The sequence below is a fragment of the Thunnus maccoyii genome, chromosome 17 (genome assembly GCF_910596095.1).
Source record: "Thunnus maccoyii chromosome 17, fThuMac1.1, whole genome shotgun sequence".
Taxonomy (NCBI): domain Eukaryota; kingdom Metazoa; phylum Chordata; class Actinopteri; order Scombriformes; family Scombridae; genus Thunnus; species Thunnus maccoyii.
In genome coordinates, this window is record NC_056549.1 from 28,815,099 (window position 1) to 28,838,887 (window position 23,789).

Sequence of the window (23,789 nt, forward strand, 5' to 3'; positions counted from 1 at the left end):
TAAGAACAGCTGATCAATCAACGGTCAATCTGATCAAGTTAATAAAAATGTCCAGCGGCACTGGGCATAATCACTGCTCCTCCTTGTGGATAAATAAAGCATTGCAACTGGTTTTCACACATGGTGCTTATGGGCGTTATAAGTTGGGGCGGCATTCACTTTGTCATCAGGGGGGGGTCTGATTACAGCCAAGAACCCAGCTACAACGGGGATCTGCCAAGGATCTGGATGGGCCCTGTCATGGACCTGTCACAGATCAGCCGGCTATTCTAAGCAGCTGCATCTGTAAGGTGACAAATTTCCATATTCAGCAGTGGCGGTTGTGTGAATGGATAGATTCTATCTTGCAAAAAATGGACTTAGTGGACTTTGCTGCAGGAGACCACTGTCATGTTTCCAACAATGAATCAGGACAGTTTTTTAAAAACCGTAACTATGATTGTCGTGGTGTTTACTGTTGCCATGACAATGAAGGTAGTAACTTTTACCACCCCCACACTTAAAATGATCATTTTAACCCAAACCATGATCTTTCCCTACCCTTAGCCAAGTGGTTTTTGTGCCAAAACATAAAAAATGTGGTGCAGACACGCAGGCATAAGTGTCCAAATGAAGTGTATTGAATGTGAGCTTAAACCTGGACAGGGTTAAGAGCATAAACAGGGATTGGAAGTTTGTTTCTCAAATGGACTTAGTGGAATGTCTTCACATTGCCATTAACTTGTTAGCAGAATTGATTGTTAACAGCGTACAAGTGGGTATCCTGCATTCAAACAAATGGAATAAAAAGAGCAATCCAATAAAAACAGTCAACAAGCTGACAGATGATGGTCTCGTAACAGGCTGTTGGTGAAGAGGCATTTGAGGTAATGGTGTACACACCCTCTCTTCTCCCTGCTAATGTAAGTGTTTGCAATAGATGATGTTGGCGTGTGAAGAAGAGAGTCATTTGTATTTCTAGCCTCAGAAGTGGTGCCAATTAACCTTGACAGAGCACCTTAGCCTGATGGTAACACTGATATTAACATCCTCTTCTCTTCCTCCTCCACACAGCAGACTAGCTGAAAGCTCTGAAAGGAACAGACTGGAAAATTTTCAGCAGACTGGGCTTTAAAATGTGTGTTTGCGTATGCACCCTGTATGCTGTTTGCATCCAGTCTTATTGTTTACCATGATGCTTACTCACTTACTATTTTAGCTTAAAAAAAAAATAGTCATTGCAATAGTCTTGGTAAAAATCTTGGTAATTCAGAGCACTGATACTGATATGAGTTGATGTCAGAGAGCTATGGGTAAATCATCTTTTGAATCCACAACCTAGCTTTCATTAGACATTCACATGTAAAGCATTTGTCTGTTTCTAGAGCTGCTTATGCAAAGGATGAACATGTGTCAGTGCCTACATCAGCAATATTAAACACAAAAAAGGTAACTAATAAGTAGTACAAGCCTGAGAATAGATGCAACAAAGCTATTTCTGCATCCCAAAAAAACATGTGAGAAACAAGGTTAAAATACAGACTGAGGATTGAGGTGGACTGGAATTCTTCTGATGTGAGCAAATTAGAGTGAGTAGAGGATGAGGATGTGGGAGAGCATGGGATGATTCAGTGGGGAGAGTAGGAGCTGAGGCTATTAGACATGGTTCACAGTCTTATCGTAGGATGTTGAGCTGATATTTTTGGAGGGGAGGTGAGAAAGCCTGCTATCAGCCCATTAGAGGGACATTAACTTCTTTTAATGAACTCACACTGCACAATTTTCACCAATTTATTAATTTAATTAAAGTTTTAACACCTAATATCTGCTTAAAATTAGAGGTGCAAGGCAAATTAACAGGATATTAAAAAAAACAACAACATTGTATTGATTGCAGCAAGGCGTTCATGTCAATTATTCAATCAGATTTCATGGGAAGAGTCTTCATATAGCTCTATTGTGGTTTCTATACAGTATATGGGGGGTCTGACAATAGAATTGAACAAAACGTTAACACCATATTTTATTTGATTGCAGTAAGGCATTCCTGTCTATTAAACTCTATTTTAAAAATATAATAATTGTTGGTCCTTCCTTTACAGTATACAGGGGTTAACAAAATAGACAGGAACCCCTGACAGAAGAATCAAACAAAAATCAATGAATGTGCTTCATGCAAGAAGAGATTTGTTCCTAAGTGGCACATAGACTTCATAGAACATGTGGCATTCACCAATTTTCTAGTATTTAGAATTCTCTCTTTGGCACAACCAAAATTCACAAATGATCCAGACTGGATTCATATTTTCTAATTGTTTCAGCTCCATTATTACGACTACTGACACTGATAAATGTGTCTGCTGATTTCTGACAGCAGGACTTGAAACCTTCAACATCAGATTCTTCTTTTTACTCTTTGGCAACATTTAGAGCAGGAAGCCTTACATGACAATTTTGGAGGTGTTGATTATTCATATGATAACAGTTTCCTACTTAGGAACAGGTGACATTCATCAGTGCAGTAAAGACAATTTGTTGAATCCGACTTGGAACACCCATATGAGAGATTTCGGAGAAGAATATGAACATGTAGAAAATGCATGAGGGGCATTGTATTGTATTTTAATTCAGTAAGGTGTTTGCAGGAAGGTGTTCGGTCTATTTAACTTATTTATTTGTTAGGGAACTCTTCATATACCTCTGCTGTCTTTCCTTTATTATATGGGGTTGGACAAATTAACAGGAACACCTGACAGAAGAATGGAACTAAACTGTATTGTATTTGATTTCAGTAAGGCTTTTCTGACATTTCTTTCATAGAATAACAGGGGTTGTCCACATAGCTCTTCTGTCACTCTATTGGCTGAGCGCTACTCGAGTTGTCTGATGAGTAAAAGAGCTATCTCCCTGACCTTTGACCCCTGCGCCTCCTGTGGACCTCTGCCTTTTGGGGCCTGAGCAAGGTTTGCTCCACCCTGTGGAGTTGGGAAGGGTGACTTTGATCTGCAGGAGCTGAGACTGCTACAGCCGCAGTAATTCAGAGAGATGATAGTCTGCAGCATGAAGGCCGACAGCCGTAATACCACCTGACAAACTGAATCAGTTTATCAGCGAAGCAAACACTGCATCAAACTAAGCAGTAGGAGTCCATGTTGCTGAGATTTGCTTGTCACTCGTCTTGCTCTTGAACAGGTATGAAGGGTGACAAGCCAGCTTAATATAAAGCAGGTCATAGAAAGCAGTAGTGCTCAAGAGTACATGGGCTTTTGAGGGCTGATAGCAAAGTCAATATTATTCCATGGAAGCTGTCATGTATTTAGTGTTCCCTGCAGAAAGTGTCTTCACATGAGGGCAAAAAGGGCCAGTGCACTAAATCAACTCTAAGAGTTGTACTTTGATACTTTTAGATATATTTTAATTATTACCTGACAGAAAAATATCTGGAACTGTTGAATCTATTGAGCAGGCATAGCTGCTGAGATTCAATCAAAATGATAAAAGCAGAATTATTGCTGGAAAAAATTAAGTCATGCATTATAATATCAAACTGCACACACACACCCCTGAGTTTAAACTCAAGCTCCCTTAAAACTGTTGACTGAATGTGTTGAATTTCCCTTTCAAATGTCCCATCATGTCATGTAGGAAAAGCTTAAATCTAGTTATTAAACCTTGAGTCATGAGTGTAAAAGGAGGCAGAGGAGCACAGGCAACAGTGAGAGCTTCACTTTGGTCTTTTTAGCATCAAATTCTGATATTATAGCTCTTACAGTTACAGTACTTGGAGACATACTCTGCCTGTCAGTAGGCACAGTCAGGTGCAGATTTGTATCTTTTTTAAATGAAGATTTGAATCAGACAAAAATACATTCATGAGTAGCTTCATTGTTTTAACAGTTCTGTCATGTAAGAGGCGTTATATTCAGTGGACCTTATACACTGGCAAACTGATTGGTGTAACATTTGAAAAAAGAGAGCAGCACACTGTCAAGAAAAGTTGGACAGTATATGAAATGAGATGTGTGGGTGAGTGGAAGAGAAACCTCTGATCCTTCATTGATTTCAACAACTCATTTGCATCAGTCCTGACTGGGAGATGCAGATGAACTGAAAGGTGATTTGAAAAGACTTTTAAAGCCTTTAGCCAGGAAAGTTGTACATTTGGGGATGCAACTCAATACTTGGAAGGTGTGCCTGAGACTGTGTACTCTTGGCGTGGTGTGTGAAATCCTCATATTATCCGTTAAACGTAATCAGAAGGAGTTCAGCCTGGGAACGCTCTGAATTTCACGGGCAATTCTCAGATTGATCCACTCTGCTGCAATTGCTGCTCAGGCTCTTTAGGGATAAGAGGACCTAACTGAAAGAACATGACTGAAAAAATACATAAAATCCTGTCTGTGGGAAATTTCATTGCCCTGAAAGAGAAAATGCAGTTTCATTCTGAACCCTCCCCTCTGGCTTTTAAAGAAATCTGAAACTTCAAACAAACGCCAACATTATGAAAGATCATTGTTTTTAATTCAGGCAAAGACTGATTAAGTGCTTTTCAATGAAATTCTGTTAAATAAATATAATATAATAATGTAAAATCCAAAACATCCAGGACAGTCTTTCAAAAAATTCTGAAATTTGATTTATAGAGACTGTCCAACAGATACTGTAAGACAGTGTCAAAACCTAAATATATGAGCTATTTGTACATTTAATGAACCTCTAGCAGCTCTTCGAATTATCATTCTTGTCTCTCAGCAGCAAATGCAATAGTAGTGTGATGTTGTTATGGAGCTACAACACCTTGTTGGGGCAGGTCAGGTTGCATGGATCAGTCAACAAATACACAGGACCAGCAGTGAACATATTCCTTTAACCATGACCACTGTCATTCCCTAACCTTAAAGCGTTGTAGTAGCCTAACCCTGACTATATGTGGGACATAGATCACCTGGATTCCAGTCCTGCACTCTGTACCTCGACCACCTTCCTATGACTTGTGTGCATCCTTCATGACCCTTCTCTCAACCGAAGTTGTCTGGTGAGGATTGACTTTCACAAGAATAGGTTCCTTAATGTGGGTTGCCATCCAAGAGTCTCATTGGTTGTACTATGGTGCATGTGAGTGTGATGTACCTGTCGCTTACTCCAAATTCACTACTACTACTACAAATTTACTACAAATTAGCTCCACACCTGGTTCACATTTCATCAACAAGCAGCATATGTTTTGAAGAGAAGAATGATGACGATGGAAAACTGGAATGATTAGATGATCGTACCCGCCATGTTCATTTTATGTATAAAGAAGTCTCCTTTAACACTTTGCAGACACCCAGTGCAGGCACAAAGTTGAACTGTTTAACCGTTTACTTTAAGTTGCAATCACAAAATTGGTCATAAAAATCTCAAGTGGATATTTTCCTCAAGTTATTCAGTGTGGACTGTGACTACAACTCTAACTTCTCTTCTGAAAAGACACTTCCAGTGAATGTGCGGTGCATTCCACATCTTTCTATGAGCTCTTTTATTTGACTGTGTTGCTCTTCGTGGCCTCCTGTCTAGATTGATTTGCTGTTTGAGAGCTGGAAGGTGATGCATGGCTGCCCTCTGTGGATAAAACAGGCTTCTGCTGTCAATGCCTTTTAAGTTGAGCATCTGTCATTCCTAAGGACATCTTTGGATTAGCTTGAAGAATGATGAACCCCATAGAGCTCCCACAGCACTGATACATCATGGCTCCTCATCAGCTGTTCTTCTACACATATTCCTGCTTCACTGCTTGAAATGATTTTGATACTGTTGTTCTGGGGCCTCTTCAATTCTATTTTTCCTCTCTTAGTTATTTCAGCTTTATTTAAATGCAGCAGCAGTAACTACATTTTAAAAAAATTAGGAGAAGTAAATTTAGTTGGTAGAGAAGTTGGCAAGAATTCACATGAGGTCTGTTTGACTGGAAATTAGGACACATCCAAACAGCTCAATATCTCAGGGGAAATGTAGTCTAAAATACTAAGGACATTTTCCAGCTTCTGATTTGGGCAAGACGCCCGTTGCAAACATTGATTTATAAAGTACAAAAGCTGCAGACTCTGGCCCTTCCTATGGCTCCGGCTAAGCCTGAAGATGGTTTTAGTTACTGTTTCCTCTTTTTAATGCAGCTTTTTGGGTATGTGAATCCCACAGAGGCTGTGGTTGGCCCCCGCAATCATCTATCCTGTGGTCAGCTCTACCAAAGGAGTGCACTGAGGGTCAATCCCAGCTCAGTGGGGTCCAAGATGGTGGTGTGCCAGATAAAACAGAAAATTATGGTGTCTGATTTGCAAACATTAGATTATATAAATGAGACAATAAAACACTGAAGCCAGAATAGGATCAAATCCATATAGTTCAGGCAAATTTAAGAAATTCCCTCAATAATTTTAGCATTTACTGTGTTAGATTTGGATTAGTGCGTACTCAGTCCCTTTCCATTTTGGGCTCTCTGTGACCTTTCCTCTAGAGTCACCATCAGGACAAATCTATCAGGTTTGTATCAGGACTGGTAAAGGGTTCAGTATGACTGAAACAAATTGGATTGTACAAAATGTCATCCACATAGTTCAACCTAGTTTTGTAAAGACATTTGTGGTCCCCGCAGTATGTTGACTGTTTTGACAAGTTCCAAAAATTGTCAGCCACAACTCCCACCTATTCAGATGTCAGAAAAGTGTAGGCGAGGTGGTTCACAAGCTATTAGACAACCAGACAAGCATACTGTTTGCCAATTTTAGTTTCTCTTTAGCTTTAGCTAAGTTAATTTTTCAATAAAATACATCTTGGTCACAAATAAATTTCCTTATCAACACTGTTTATTTACACTATGTGTTTATGTAAAAAAGAAATAGAAGCCAACATATTGTTATCAGATTTTTAGCCACACTAGTAGTGTGGTTTTCGTAATGGCAATGTCAACCAACCACTTTTGTCCAGACTGAAATACTATTGATTGACCTGCCTTAAAACTTTGTAAAAACATTCATGGTCCCCATGGGATGAATCCTAATGGCTTTAGTTATCCCATGTCTTTTGCTCTACTGCCACCAGGAGGACAAAATTTTCACTTAGCCAATGCAATATCTCAGTGTCTACTGTATGGATTGCCATGACATTCCCATCAGCCTCAGCTCTACTTTGTGTTTAGTAGTAATTAGTAAATGTTAGCATGCTAAAGTGCTAAACAAAGATGGTGATCGTGGTATAGCTTATACCTGCCTAACAACAAATGTGCAATGTCATCATGAAGACTTTAGTATGCCAATAGATGTTAGCATTTAGCTCAAAGCACTGCTGTACCTAAGTACAGCCTTAGAGAGCTGCTAGTGTAATCACCAAAAAAGATAAGTCACGTCTAAACTCTCATATAACAATATCAGTATTATCCTCAAAAATCCAGGATCGGTATATTAGCAATCTGTTGTTCGCTCTATGAACCACTCTTGTATTGGTGGATGTAATAGTTTACAGCCTGCAGGAGATGCTAGGCAGGCTTCAGATGGTTAGTCATGTTATACTACAGTCCACAACAGAAGGCTCCCTCTCCAGGTACGTACTTATACAGTATGTCCTATTATGTTGTATGGGCACAGATAGTGTGTTTGTTTCTCTGTGTTTCTTGCACTTCTTACCTGCACTGTGCTGTCTCTCTGCCATAGGTTCACTCACGGGCTCAGCCCGCTAATCACAGTCTCCACGTCTTTACTCCCACACCAACAGAAAGAGACGACCTGGAGAACACAGGATGACAGCACACATTCAGCTCAAACATGCTCTGTCACACAAAAACAAAAGTCACACAGTCAGGCATGCAGGCTCTAACAAGCACCCTGCAGAAACTCATACTTAAAGGACCACACTGGTGTTTTCATATGTTCATTTGTTTCATACCACTTTACACTTCTACCGACCATTTTCAAAAGTGCTATAGTGATTTTAATGTGTTTTATCTGGCTAGATTATCTATTTTAAATTAGATAATTCCACAGCTGGATTTGAACCGCAGACGTTGCAGTTATATGGCTAATGGGGCGCACCCACTACATTACTTCTAGCGCTGGGCATCGTTTGAATTTTTTCAATATTGGTGCCAATACAATACCTGAGTTACTCAGAACCTTCAGTAGCAATATAACATGGACAGGAGAACCATAATTCCATGTTTAGAGAATACAATTTAGAACAGACAACCTGTATTACAAACAGGGGGGCATGGAATTTAAGTGGGTGTTTACCAGTCAGAGAAGGTCCAATGAAAGACGCTATCAAGTTGCATTGTGGGAAGTGTAGTATCTAATGTTCTTGACCCATACTAGAGACTAAAAGTCATGATATCAGCCTGTGCTGCTTTGATTTTGACCATTCTGTCCCCCATCTTGCAATACTACATTGCAGAAGTGCTCCTTTAACTATTCTTTCCTCAGCATATACATCATATACGCAAGCACCCATTAACATACATGCAGAGACACACAAACACACACTTTTACTTATGTCACTTTTGGGGACTTACATTCATTTCCTGAGACTTACCCTAACCCTAACCATAACTACTACTTGCCTAACCCTAACCCTAACCTTGACCACTAACCCAAAGATCAGCTCCCACCCCCCCCACGCCACCACGCCCCTCACACGAAAGTTAGGCAGACATCATTCTGCTTCCACCACACACTCTGTACACTTCAAGAAATAAAGTGAAACTGGAAATAGATGTAGGGCTCAAACTGCCTCCTGTCCAGCCATGATTAATAGTATAACAACATGCTCTAGTGCAGGAAAACCCTCCAGAGATGAGATCCTGTAACACTAACGCCACTGTAACTAGTCTCCATGGAAGCTCTACTGGGACTGAGATGAATGTTGATGACCTTTGGTTCTTACTGCACTGACATTTGCAGCTAATTTACACATTTTACATTTTAGCTATATGGCACACTCCTATTCAGAGTGAATTGATGCTAGAATTGAATTCAGTTACAATATACTATAAGGAGTGTACTGTATTTCCTTCTCTGTTGTGATGTCTGATCCGTTTCCAGCTACACAACCCCTTGTACCATCTGGGTTCACAGAATGTGAATTTGACCGATGGATGCACTCGGAAGGGATTTGTGACTCATCATTTTTCCTCTGGCAGTGCTCTGGCTTGGGAAACGGAAGAGAGTGTTGTGTTGTTTCGAGGAGGTATTTTTTTTTTCCTTTTAACAGCTTTCTGTCTTTGGTGAATTCACACAGAGCAGAACAGAACAGTACCACAGGCAGACCTCGTGTCAATATCTGCAAATCCTGTCTGGGAGAATAAGCCGATGAGATGCACTGACACGGCCGCCTGATCCCACAATCATTTACAGAATGTAAATAGGATGCAAGCAGATAGTCAACCTGTCAGCGACCAGCCTCATGTCATGACATGTGCATTTGCATATTCATCCGACTTGTTACAGATGAGTGATCACAACCTTCTTTTTTCTGTGTAGTATTAGTTTCTGTCAGTTCCAAAATAGAAAGATCAAGATCAGCTATCTCATGCGAGGTCCAGCTTATAATCGAAAAGTCTGGGACACAGCTTCCAGGAGAAATGTGAGTAATTTTATAGTTTTGTAACAGTGATTCTTTAAAAAAGGTTCTGAGTAAAGAACAAGAGCAGTCCACAATAAGTATATAATATTATTCATTACAGCAACATGCATTACAGCAACTAAGCACACAGTGAGATCAGTTCCTATGTTGGATATGATCTAAACCCAGTGTTGTCTACACTGATGCGTGAAATCACACACTTAAAGCTATATGCTACAGCTCCATGCATAGCGATTCTCTCTATGGCCAAAAGTCTGGGGTCACCCCTGTGCACATAATAGCACTGGTTTGGGCCTCTTAGTTCCTGTGAAGGGAAATCTTAATGCTGTATCATCACAGATATTTTAGATGACACATTCTAGATGGACTCTGGTCCATCTAGAATGTGGAAATACAATTTAATCGAGACTTTGAGACAAAATTTCAATGTCATCTGTTATCTTTCAGCCACTGGTAGTTACAGTTTCTGAGTTCTTTGTTTGAGGTAGAGAATCAGCTTGAGTAAAGTAAAATGCCTTCAAACTAGCTGATTCAAAGAGAAGAGAGGCTGATGGTGAGAACCATGTGTTTGGACTGAGAAATGTGTGCTCATTCTTCCCAAAGGAGTGCTAGTGTACTTAATTCGCCATAAAAACAGTGGCTATTGTGAAGAATAGTAACATAAAACCCACTACCACATTAACAATATCCCCAAAACACAGATGAAATCATCATTCCCAGCCACCAGCAGAATATACACATATACAGTAAATACAATGCAATGAAAAAACTCAAAGACAAACTCATTAATGAATACTTACTCATACTCCAACTGGCCATGTTGTGCCCAAGTTTAAGCACTTGTTTAAACAACCCCTTGATACAGAAATATCTTTGTCTTACATGGCTCTGGAGTTTATTAGAACTTAAAAACACTCTTTTAATCCACCCTCTTTGCACTGTAGACATTTCTCGGACTAAACATCTGAGTATGTCTGTTGCAGACAACAATGTGTGCAACTTTATGGCAGTTTGAAGAAGGCACTTTTCTTTTTCAACATGGCAATGGTACTTGTATCTTTTATTTCAAGTTTTGTATTTTGCTACATTTTAATTTGCATCAGTTTCAGTTTACATTGTGTGTAAAATGCCAGTCTGTTGGTCCAGCACTTTGGTCCAGACTGAAATAACTGAACAGCTATTGGATGGATAGCCATTACATTTTGCACATACAAAAGACTTTTCCTCTAGCACATCCATGAGTTTGACATTTGTGGTTTTGAGTCAAATGTCTCCCCAACTATCGGATGGACTGTTTCACACATTAATGTTCCCCTCAGGGTTAACTGTAATACATTTTAATTGTACAAATATGACCACATACTTCCAAAACTAATGACATTCAATCAGCTTCAGCTGTACTGTGTGTTTATTACTGATTAGCAAATGTTAGTATGTTAACACACTAAGATAAGATGCTGAACATGTTAAACATTTTTCCTGCTAAACAATCAGTATATTAGATTGGGATTGTGAGCATGTTTTCATGCTGGTGTTAGCATTTAGCTCAAAGCACTGCTAGCGTGGCTGTAGTCAGTAGTAGACGGTAGTGTGACAGTCCACTACCGGCCTAATACTGTAGATGAATGTCAAATAATCACAAAGAAATGTTGTAAATTCAACTGAATCGCCTATCAATTCTCTCTGCTTTAGAAATTAGATGAAAGTATTGGACTGACCAAATCTAATGCCATTAAAATTGGTGATCAACTCTGTAAAGCTTCATCAGAGCATCCACAGAAAACAAGACTTGCACTGTATACGTGTACAACTTAATTACCTATTACACCTAAAAACAGGTCTGCTTTGTCATAGTTTTCAGATAAAGAAAATCCACCATTCACACACCTTTGCATTGTCAAACCACATTAAACTGGTGTTTAGCTGATGCCTTTGGTATTAAAAGTTCAGAGAGTCCGTTTCAGAGTGTAAAAGTCCTATAATCCCACAAATCACTGTGCAGAGTCACAGTGCAGGGACAGCGTTTCATATCCTGCAGTAATGAAATGTGTGATCAGACACAGGAGCAGGCAGCGCTGTATGTATGTATGTACGTGTGTTAATACATGCGGCTCTGTGGGAGGCTTTTGTGTGAGAGAGTTTCTCCCAGAAAAGCTAATCCACCCCGACAGAAAATCACTGCTGCACCAAAATGTTTAATAACCTACTTTCCATGATTACACCATGGTACACCTGCAAAGCTCATTAGCTTTAGGTTATCAAGATGAAAGATTCAAAGGCTTTTTATAAGTCAATTAAAAGAGATGAAAGATAATGAGTTTGATGGAAAGGTCTAATAGGTTTTCTGTTATATGTCTTATTGAATAGGGAAACACAGTTTCAAAGGGCTCAGCTCCCAGTACAAAGGGAGAGAGAGATGTGCATCTCTTTTTCAATTAAGGCTGATGTTTTTTTTTTTTTTACTGATTTTCACAGAAAAATACTTTGGGTTTTGTAAAAGATACCTTGGTTTATTGATTATCATTCGGATTTTATATTCCCAGGCATTAAAGCGTTGCTGTGTTTACTACTTTACTGCTATCTTGCTTTAAACAAGATATGTTGATACATGTTTGTCTCTTGGGGCTTACCATAGCTGTACACACTCTCTGCAGAGATCACTCAGTACTACAAACCCGCACACTGGACTTGACCTGACTCGCCTTGACTGCTGCTGTTACCAGCTCTCGTACAGACTAACTGCCCTCCACACTTCTGTACATCAGCATCAGACAGTAGACTAAGTGCCTGTTAGCCTGTAAATACTATTCCTGCTTGTTGAGGAGTTCGGCCAGACTCGCTGCTGCAGTTTGGTGATGGTTGAACTACTTATACTACATGTTAGAATGCCCTGTTCTCTTGTGGCCTAAAGAACTCAACTCAGAATACTCAAAACATCTGAAATATGAGGTCTGGACTCAGTATACTCCCAGGAAACATAATGCTCGAAATCAACAAGTCCTCCACATTAAACAATAAAATACACTGTTGGTCCATGCCCTCCAGGATGTCACAGAGGTGTTTTCTGATGTGACGTCCCTATCAGCAGTAATCAGCAGGATGACATCAATCTATGCCCTCAAAAACAAATCACCGTTGAAAGATAAATATGTTTTATGATGTGACAATGCTATGGTTAAGGTCTGATTAGGGTTAGCCACTACAAACAGTTGGCTAGGTTTAGGGAAAGATAGTGATTTGGGTTCATATACATTGTTTTGGGGCAATTGCATTCATGACTGAACCTGTCATTTTTTTAATGGGCATACAGGCTCCTTGGAATTCCCAGCACTAGTCCAAACTGTTTTCAAGCACGTTACTAGCTTCAAGCTAAGCTAAATTAGTTTGCAACCAGAGGTCTCCTGACCATGGTTCAGTGCCACACAGTTTGGGGACAGTGACAGTAAAAAAACACTCCAGGTTGAAAAATGATGAATAGAAAATACTGTGACAGTGTGACAAATAGTGTGACATTTGAAAGTGAGAGTTGATGATGATCTTGCAAAGTCATTGGCAATGCCTTCCACCAGTCTGCTTTTATACTGAGCTTACTTTTTCCCCTAATAATGTAGCAAAGTACAACTGCCATCTGCTTGTTTCATTCATTGGACCATTAAGCCAGATTTTGAAGTGAAAACCTGTGCCAGCACATTTTGTACTGAGCTGTGATGTGATGGGTGCAGTTGGATCTTAAAATGGAGTATGGTGGTTTTACCATAATAGTCTCTTTGATAAATTCTTGAAGCTTTAACTTCTCAGACAAAACTCTACAATGGTTCAAATATTTTCGTTGTAACTGTGAAAAGTGTGTTGTCCTCCAGAAATCATAATTATTAAAGAGTAAACAGGAGTTCCACAGGGTTCTGTCCTTGAGCTACTTTATTCAGTTTATATTTAAATGATTTGGAAGGATTATGCCACGGAGCATGTGCAACACATGTATGCAGATGATACTGTTATATCTTATAGAACTATGTTCTTAATTTCCACCCAGCTGTAGCAGGACTTATTTACAATATGTTACAATATGGCAGTATGGATTGAAAACTAATATTTTATTCCAGTGATTGGCCCTTGTCAGAAGTGAATACATTACAACCAAAAGGACACAGTATTGACCAGCTTTCAGAGGATAAGTATCTCTGCCTATGTAAGATTCCCATCTAAGATTTGAGAACATGTAAAAATGGTGAGCATGGTTGTAAAAACAATCTTCCATACAGGGGTGGGAGGGTTACTTTAAAAATGTATTCCGATACAATTACTAATTACCTGTTAAAAAATGTAGTCAGTAACCTAATCCAAGTATCACAATATTAAAGTAACATAACTTGATTACTTTCCATTACTTTTGGATTACCTCGATACTAAATATGCAAATAAAGACGGAGAAAAGAAAAATAAATAAGATGACTTTTACTTAAGTGTCTTTTAAAATGTGTCCTCTGCTCAGTGTATTTTAGCTGGACCAGCCACGGACAAGCCCTGTGACCGCGGGTGTCCGTAAGTGAGTGGAGAAGTTACACCACTGATCAGCTGGCCAAGTGTTGGAGTTTCCCCATTGGCCGTTGCGCTTTCAAAATAAATCATTGCAACCGAGGACAGCAGCATGACGCAGAGTGTTTCCTTCTCTGAGCCCTGGCGCTCTCAGCTCCGGTGTTAAATACAGCAAAGTCAGCTAAAGTCCTCATTAAACAGACGTGTACCAGTGTCTCTGCATCTCTTTCTCTACCGTCCAGTGTGATCAACTCTCAAGCTGACAGTGCTGTCAGCAGCCAATCAGGAGAGATGCTCCACAGTGCGTTTGGATTTTATAACTGAACTAATACTATTTATTTCTCTGATGTTTTCACAATGATGAACAACAGCATTTAACACGAGTCTTGCAGGTAAAACATGTGACTCATGTAGGCTGTTCAGTTTAGTGTGGGACGGCTGCTCTGCAGGTGCGCTTGATTTGATTGTAACTGCGGTACCTGGGTAGAGATAAGCCTCCTAAATTTGCAGCAAAAATGCTGTCAAAACTTTCGTTTACAATTTCCACTGCATGCACAGTTAAAGCACCTCAAATAACAATCACTTTAACAAAACACTCAGAGTGCAGAGTAAAAAACAAGAGACATCTGCAGTGTGATGAAACAGATGAAAGAGCAGGGGGAGTTAACAGATAATTAGAATAGTTATAATTACAGTTAAAATAAGTTCTCTTTTAAATCAAACATCCCAAGATATGAGTGGAAATTAACATTTATAACCTTTGTGTGACTCAAAGGTGCTCAAACGTAGCTTAACCATGTCATGTGATATGCTACTTTAGTACACTTTAACAACAAATATCACTGGGACCAATACAGAAAAAATCAGATGAACATTTAATATCCAGGTGTTCACATTATAGACACTACCACTGACTATCACTGTAACCGTCTGGCCACAACTTTGCATATTGTCCATACATAGTCCAGCCATATATTAGGTTTTGACCTAGTCTTGTTAAAGAAAAAAACTGCTTTTCATTGAGGCATATTAGGCAGTAGCCTATAGACCTACGATGAAAGTGAACAGCACATGATGTGCATTACAGAGAACATTCTCAGGGAAAGCCTCTGATGAAACAGTGTTTGGCCCACTGGTTGCGTGAAGCTGTCACAAAGGCATATTTTATGTCACAGTGGGGGAAGACCCCATGCTGGGTATTCATGCCCACTCTACAAGAGCTTTGTCCTCCTCCACAGCTATTCTCAGAGGAATGGTACTGGCAGACATATGTACAGCTGCATCATTGGCTCCACTATGTCCTTTTATTCGGTTCTATATGCGTGATATGTCTGAATTTTCTCTAACTCATTCAGTTTTGAACATGCTCAGTAACCACTGTCAGCTCTGGGCATGTTATGCACACACAGTCATTTCGGTGGAGAGCCATTATGTGCACTACAAGCTATCATATACTCAAGCTCTCTTTTAACTTATTTGTCCGAGTCTTTGGGACTGCCACAGTGTGTAACGACCGTCCCTGCCTACTCTCCCAGCATAAATTGGTGTGTGAAGTGTGTGTACATGCGCCCGCTGTGTGCACCTGTGCATGCCATGTAGTATCATCCTCTACTCATTCTATCATGGATCACTGGTTATTTTGCCCTCTTGTTCCTGTTCAGCTTATGTTTAGGGCTTTTACAGTACATGGCAGTATATTGTTCGTTGTTTTAAAATGTATTTTAAAATTGTAATCCTGCTAATAATCCCCATTTTTACTAAATGAATTAATAATCTGATTATATCTTTTTTTTCTGTAACTTTAACAGAATACAGTTACCTTTTTTGTATCCTAATTATGTGAGGCCATTCCATGTATTCTGTTACTCCCCAAGCCTGCTTACATACATTTAGACTCAGAGACTGTTTACTACACCATGTAGTACATTACATTAACATTATTGTGAAACTTTGTGGTAACTGAAGATGTATGTATAACACTTTTTTTGTCAATAGGATGGTGATAAGATGTCACCGCTGCCATCTTCTTCATAAACAAAATATGTTAAGTTTTGATCAGTGCCTTAAATTTGCTGATGTTACTTATTTTGGATGTAGTTACTTTTTAAAAGTCAGAATGATTACCCTGATTATATTCTGTAATTATTTTTTTGCAACAGCAGTGATGTTGCTTTGTAAAATTGAGCACATCTATTACCCTCTTTATTGTTCACTTCATGTTTCATCACACTCTGAGGAGGAAGATAAAACATCTTTTTCTCTGTCTTGGGGAAAAAAAAAAAAAAAAAAAACTTCCTTTGTCTCAGTCTCATTTCCTCTCCCTACATTTGGTCCTTGAATGCACCACATAACAATGAAAAATTCAGCAGTAGGTGAGAGGCTCTTGTTTTTCACCCCACTTGAATTATTGCCTGCTCTAATACACATTCCACACTGACGCCTCACATTTATACTCTGTCTGGATATATATGCTCATTTCCTTTGCATAATATCTCAACTAATGGGAAACTAATGGAAGCATGATTCCTGAAAGAACATGCTTCCTGTTTAATGGCTAGTGGCCCTCACGATCTGCCAGTCATAGTCTGTCTGCAGGGGCTGGCAGAAATAGAGCAAAGTGGAACTATACACTCCAACAAGACCTGACAACAGCTTATTTTCTACATAATAATGGTGCGGTCTTCATTTTACACAGTTTACTGTGTGCAACATGTAAATCAACAGTTAAATCAGACAGTTTTTGAGTTGTTGGAAAGTGTATTGTCTCTTTTTGATGTAGCTAGACTAGCTGTTTCCACCTGCTTTCACTCTTTGTGCTAGGCTCGGCTAAACACATTCTGAACCTTTAAGTCCTCTTATCTGACTCCAGGCAATTGTAATCAACAATTTCCATAATCAGAATCTGAATAATTTTAAGTTTGACTTTCTAGTTTCCCTCCACCAGCAGAATTTAATAGCACTGCATGTTACATTGGTGAAAAGGTTAGAAACTGAGCAGGAAGGGTAAAATGAAAGACATTCTTTAATAGCTTTTGCTGGTATCAACTGAAATGTATAACAGCGGAACACTGAATAATGAGAAGCGTCAAAACCAAAAGTGTCATGTCATTAGTTTTCCTTACTTATCGTTTTGATCAGACATTTTCTTCTGGCAAACTTGCTGTACGACAGCTTGTGTTTAGACAGCATTTAACATTTGAGAACTTTGGCGTCTTTGCTTTAGTAGAAAACTGTGTTTTATATTCCTAAGCATGATCATTCCAACTCCCTTACATATGTTTGTATGTCCATATTCTAATATACATAACACCATTACAAACATTATTGAATAAAATACTGTTGAATCCTTAGTGTGACTGGACAAAGTCACAGGTATTGGGGAGTACTACTGCATATGTGAAAAAAATTTAGAGACACAGAGTCTGGTTATCTGGTTATATCTCTGGTTCTGCTGCATCAGTTTTGATCAATGATGTTTTAGGAGTGCAATGCAATCAGTGTAGTACTCAGGTTCAGGTTATGGAAAGATTAATTACAAGTCTGTGACAGGGGGCAAACTCATCTCCTGTATGAAAGTTAGATGTGCTACATGCCCATCTACCCTTACTTTCAGACTTGCTGCAGATAGGGAACTCTTCTTCCTGTGAGATGCTGAATTGTCCGATATGGATGTGATTCCTAGAAATTTTGTCATTTAGGTATGAGACTTGTTGGGGGGACAATGTTCCGATGTAATACGACAACAATACAAAATGAGTGGTTTTGGAGATTTGCAGAACACTGGCACCAGTGTGCTGGATATGTCAGAAAGTTTAGTTGGCACTGCCCCATGAAACAAGATGTGTTTTTGGATTTGTTACTGACCCAGGCATGTCATCTCAAAGAGACAGCACTGTGCTGGTACGATTGATGTTTTTAACGAGATGTTTCACACAGTGCAGTGGCTTTAAACAGCTGAGTCTTAAAATACTGTTGAGATAAAATGTGCTAAAACTGCTGTGAAAATTTCAACTACTTAACTTTCTAGAAACAAGAAACCAACATGTCTGGAAGCAAGAAAGACTCATTTCATATTTCAGCCCCTTTTCACTTGTTTTAACATAGGCAAGAAAAGATGTTTTACATGCATTACCCATGATTTCTAGCAAACACCAGTAAAGAGCGGTGCTTTTACTGTCATTGTAAGGGGACATTCCAGTTTTGTGCTGTTTGTCCCCAGCATGTCAGCCTGAGGAGACAATTCAGAGCTGACATTTTGGGGTCAGTGTGCAACTTTCCTGAGAAAAGTGTGCTTGCTATGGTCTTCCTACCGCTAAAATATTTATCTTAAATAAAAGCCAATCCCCACTGATCTGCTCCCAAGCAGCCACATTACACACACCTCTCCTGGAAAGCCATTGTAAATGGCAGAAATAGAAGCAAAATTAAAACCGGCATTACAGTTGGGGTCCACATCCTTGGTTGCAGATGCTATTTTTACCACCCCTCTGTTCTGCCATGTCCCAGACCTTCACCAACCTCACTGGGTGAGCTGGGCACTTCATTATAACAACACAGCCAGTTATTCTCAGCCACTAGGCCTCAAGTCTGTAATGTGACTTAAATTGGTAGAATCCGGTGTAAATGAGGGAAGAGGCAGTCTGAAAGTTAGACTGCCACCTATTTGTGTTTGTGAGTAACTAATCTTTTCTGGTCCAACAGGCTAAAGTTGTGGAATTAAAACAGTGTTAAAATTCAGACATTAAAATGTCATTTCTGGTAGGTTTATTATGCTTGATTTCAGCACTGTTCAAACAGCACAGTGACACCATGGCCTCTCCTGGTGTTGAGGCAGTATTAGATGTAAACAGTGATACATTAATCGGGATTTACATAAGCCTTGTGTTTGTTTTGTTCTCTACAGTAGATTTTTGAAAAAGTATGTAAAAGTTTTGATGTAAACTATAAAAGTCAAACTTAAGCTTTCATCAGGAGGCCAAATATATTTGCTGGTGGGGCGGATTTAGCCCAGGGGCCACTGTTTGCCTACAACTGCTGTATGGATAACTTGGCTCAATGGGGGCATCCTGGAAAGATGGTCATAATTAGCAAATGCAGTTAGTTAGACAATAAATAAGCTTGTGCTGTATTTGCTCCTCGTTTAATGAGTTTTCAGAGGTTTTGCTGAGTTAAGAAAGATTTATACTTTTATGTGGAGGCAACAAGTGTCTCTATGTCATCCTGGGTTGCTTGTGTTTTCTCCTGAATGTTTCTGATACTGGTGGAGATTGTTGATGGTGAAGATACATGAAGCAAAGACTCAGTAATCTACTGCTTTTCACTAACACACAGATAACAAAGTCATCTCCACAGCAAACCCTCTGAACACCACAGTCATCGCTTTCTATCACAATTTTGCCTCATCTTGTGCAATACATCAGTCTAGTGTTGTGATGGTGACATCAGTGGGTGAAATCTGTGTCTCATTGTGCCAACTCTAAACTCGGCTTTAGCTAAATAATTTTTTTATGCAAAACCCATCTGCTCTGGGTTGCAAACAGACCTAAAGTAAATAGATCTAATTTTGTGTCAATGTACACAACAATTTTCAAGGGTCTTAAGTTAAGCTAAATTCTGTATTTTGTGTAGGACCCCACTACAACAATGGTTAATATCAATCAATCAATCAATCAATTTTTATTTATATAGCGCCATATCACAACAGAAGTCATCTCAAGGCACTTTTCACATAGAGCAGGTCAAGACCGTACTCTTTAATTTACAGAGACCCAACAATTCCCCCATGAGCAAGCACTTGGCGACAGCGGTAAGGAAAAACTCCCCTTTAACGGGTAGAAACCTCAAGCAGACCCCGGCTCTTGGTGGGCAGCCATCTGCTTTGACCGGTTGGGTTGAGAGAGAGAAAGAGAGAATATATCTCACTCTATATATATATATATATATAAAGTTATGACAGAATTATGTGACAGAGAGCATCATCAGCAGAGGACTGTGGTCACACTGCAGCAAAAATGATAAAGACAAAAAAAAAAAAAAAATATCCAACACAGCTGTCACTGAACATCAACTGAAGTTTTGCTGAATCATCCAGTATTAATCTACCTATCTGAGTGACACTTCTTAAAATCAGACATGTCAATAACATGATCTTTTAGTTCAAGAAGATTAATCCATATCTGCAAGCCCTTGTTTCAAAATTCTAAGAACCTGGCCTGCTTCATCTTTAGCTATGACATCTGTGAACTCCTTTATGGCTTTATGTGGTCTCTACAGTCACATTGTCTTGGTGGCGAGCACATCAGTGGCTGGATGAAATACTCACAGTGAATAGGGTGAGAATTATGAGGTGGAAGAACCACCTGAGGTCAGGACTCCATCTTCACACCTCTGCAGTGCCTGGAGCTCAGAATTCATCCTCACCATCATAACCTCCTATGGGAAGACAGACAGAGGACACGTAAGCAATCAATCATTGTCTGGGCACTCCAAGACTCCCAACTATAATGAATATATAGTGTTCCATGAACTTCTGTCTGCACGCAATGAGGTTAAACATTTCAGACACTGTTCATTGATCTAGGGGAAAATCTCCTCTGTTCTGCTTTCACTCCACATCCTTTAGCCACAGAATGAAATGACAAACTAGAAAACACATTTGTGGCAGAGTGTATAATGTTGGATATGTGAGAGTATCTAAACACATATGCCTTGATCAGTGACTCCTAATTCTTCAAACTGCTTGATAGTCTACAACTTCTAGTATAAACTAGTAAAGCTGTGAGTAGGTTTAGATTCAGATAGCTGGTTCCATTTGGACCTGGTTCCCGGTTCCAGAAATTCTTATTAAACCTTTTATATCTCCTCCGTCTAGATTGAGCACAGAATAATGTACATAATGTACATCCAAGTAACTTCTTACCCGGATGTTTAGAGCTTCTTATTTTTAGCTGGCACCAACCATAATTTTTACTGGTTAAAATGACAAACATCACATCAGCTGTAGCTAATTAATGCTAATTCTGTGAGTAACTTGACAAAAGGCCAAAATTTAACTTTTGTCTGTCATCAACACTCTTATGCCTATACATGCTGAGAGTTATTGATCACTGTAATTGTTCTTATTGTCCACTGTCCACTAGGACTGTATTTGCAGTCCTACACATAATAAATCACTGGATTAAAATTTGACCCAGTTTGGGTCAATATAGCACACAAACAATACCGGGTTAATGCATTTTTAATGACTTTTAGTGTGTATTATGAGGCTTCAGCAGTCTGAGTTTGCCAAACCGAGTCTTTTTTGCAAAAAATCCCCCCTTTGTGTTTTTGCAGACAGTGTTTGGGGATACAAGCTTGATTTGTCTAACTCAGACTGCTTAAGCCTCCTATTAGCTTCAGCTGAAAGTACTGAGGTGTTTCTTCACAGAGCAAAGTCAGTGGATGGTGTCCCCCACCTTCTACAATGTAGTCACTCTATGAAGATCACTTTCATGGCCAGTATGGAAGAAAAGAATTATTAGAGCCACCAATAACTCGTTCGATCTACATATGCTTTGTGAGTATAGTATGCTTACTTTGTCAGGACTTTTACACCAAAAAGTAAATTTACAGCATTGGGATGCAATATATGTGATGAGGACCCTTCATTCAAACAATGCTTCATAATAAATGATCTAACATCCATGCACCTCACTTTTACATTGCATTTATGACCTTCAAAAGCAGTACAGTGAACCTAAATCTACAAAATTTCCTGGTCAACAAAGTGCTCAGATGTCACTCGTATAGGTGGTGATAAACAATGTGGAAACAATGCTGTGGGTTTGTTACACACTTGGTGAAAGGTTGTTTTTCTATCCATTCTGGGTGGATTATACTTAGTAGCTTTTAGCTGTTTTTCTTTCCAGTTTGTTCCATATTTTATAATAATTATATACCAGCAGCCAATTCTCTAGAGCACCTCCACAATGGTGGCAACCACTGTTACCATTAGTGCCTGTTATTTGCTGTAATATCACAGAAGCAACATGAATTCATCTGTTTTATTCTGCCTCCAACAGCAGATTTAATCAACAGCTTATTTTGCTTCTCGTCACCAGTGTCTGAAATATCAGATTTATATAGATTTATGTGCTTTTACTTTGAATCATTTGTGTTGCAGGACAGTGAAGAAAACAATGAGTCAACTTGTAGGCTGGTGACAGATGGTGACTTTAGTAATGCTAGAAAAAACATTAACTTTAAAGTTACTGATATTTTCAAAGCATAACAGGACCTTAGCCATTCAGATTGTTTTGTTGTTGTTGTTTTATCTTGTTTTTTGGCAGCTAATTTAAAGAACATAATTATATGGCCTCACAACATTAAGGCTTTTCAAACTCTCAATTCAAAGCCTTGCATCAACCTAAACCTCAAGGCTACAGAAATGTCAAGGTTGGCTTTAAGGAACTTATTTTCATATCTGTAGCCATTGGTTCTAATGGTTATGATAACAAAGTAATTGATATCACGAAAAATAGGTCCAATGGGGCAATAAACACAAGCAGTCACACAACAGACAAACTGTAAACTAGCTAACAGTTTAGCCAGGTTAGGTGCCGCTTTATAGGTAAAACTGAAATTTTATACATAAACACGCTTAAAATGTTGCTAAAAATCCCTCATTTCTCACAACTACAAGTTCAGTAGGCCAAGTTGAAACAGGAAATCAATCTGTTAATTATGATAGATGTTCAATGAAATAATTGCATTATTCAGCTTCAGCCTGATTGTCTGATAGACACTGTCAGTCTGATCGTTGGACTGCTCGTTTTTGTTTCCACGTTGAACCGATTTTAAGCAACATCGCCATGTTTCCAGATCTTTGCAATTACTATGGTGAGTATAATGTTATAATGAATGTAAGAACTGATAAAACACAAAATCGTAACAAACTGTAGTTTGTCTTTGACTTCATTTCACAGTTTTCTGCGATCTGTGATCTTCGCTAAGTCCTAAAATAAGTGGAAAAAAAAACACTTAAATCTCCATTTTTAATTTTAAATATGAAACCATAGTTTCTGTACATAAAGTAACATGCTTGCAGCCAAATCTGTCAAAAACAGTTATGCTGGCAGATCTGAATTCGGCATTGTCTGCAGTGACTCCAAACTGAACAGTTGAAATACTTTGTCATAGCATGAGGCATGAGGGATGAGGGATGCTTCCTGTGTTAGACTCATGCTGGCTCCGTTAGTGCCCAGAGGGTCTTCACAGGAGCTAGTGACATCCATCAGAGGGCAGGGCAGGCAGTGATTCACACTGTCCACATACAACAGCTCCAGCAGTAGCAACCAACCTGACAGGAAGAACAAGAATTCCTCTTTCAAGCATCAGGAACCAGGGGGCCATCAGTCACAATGAAGTGAGCCATGCTCATTAGGTCCTAAAGCTACTTAGTTCCCACTAGTTTAATGCCCACTGCAGCCCTTGCTCAATATGGATTATGATTTCTGATCACATTATTCTCACTGTTCCAGAGAGCAGTCGATTCTCTAATTACTGCATTGAGCACTGAGGCCATTTTCATCCTTACTACGCATTCAAAACAACTCAATACAATTAATCGTGGCTGGGACATTTAGTCGGCTTTCGTTTCAAACCTACTTAATGCTGACAATCAG

At 39.2% G+C, this 23,789-nt stretch overlaps 1 protein-coding gene across 1 annotated transcript in view; it reads right to left on the reverse strand.

Annotated features, from left to right (window-relative positions):
• Positions 1-23,789, reverse strand: part of lrfn2b (leucine rich repeat and fibronectin type III domain containing 2b) — a 169,716-nt gene that overhangs the window by 50,927 nt on the left and 95,000 nt on the right. Inside the window, exons 4-5 of the mRNA XM_042390854.1 lie at positions 20,450-20,559; positions 7,641-7,739 (exon numbers count right to left, since the gene is read on the reverse strand). The gene's annotated coding sequence lies outside the window, so the exon portion shown is untranslated. The remainder of the gene's footprint in view (positions 1-7,640; positions 7,740-20,449; positions 20,560-23,789) is intronic.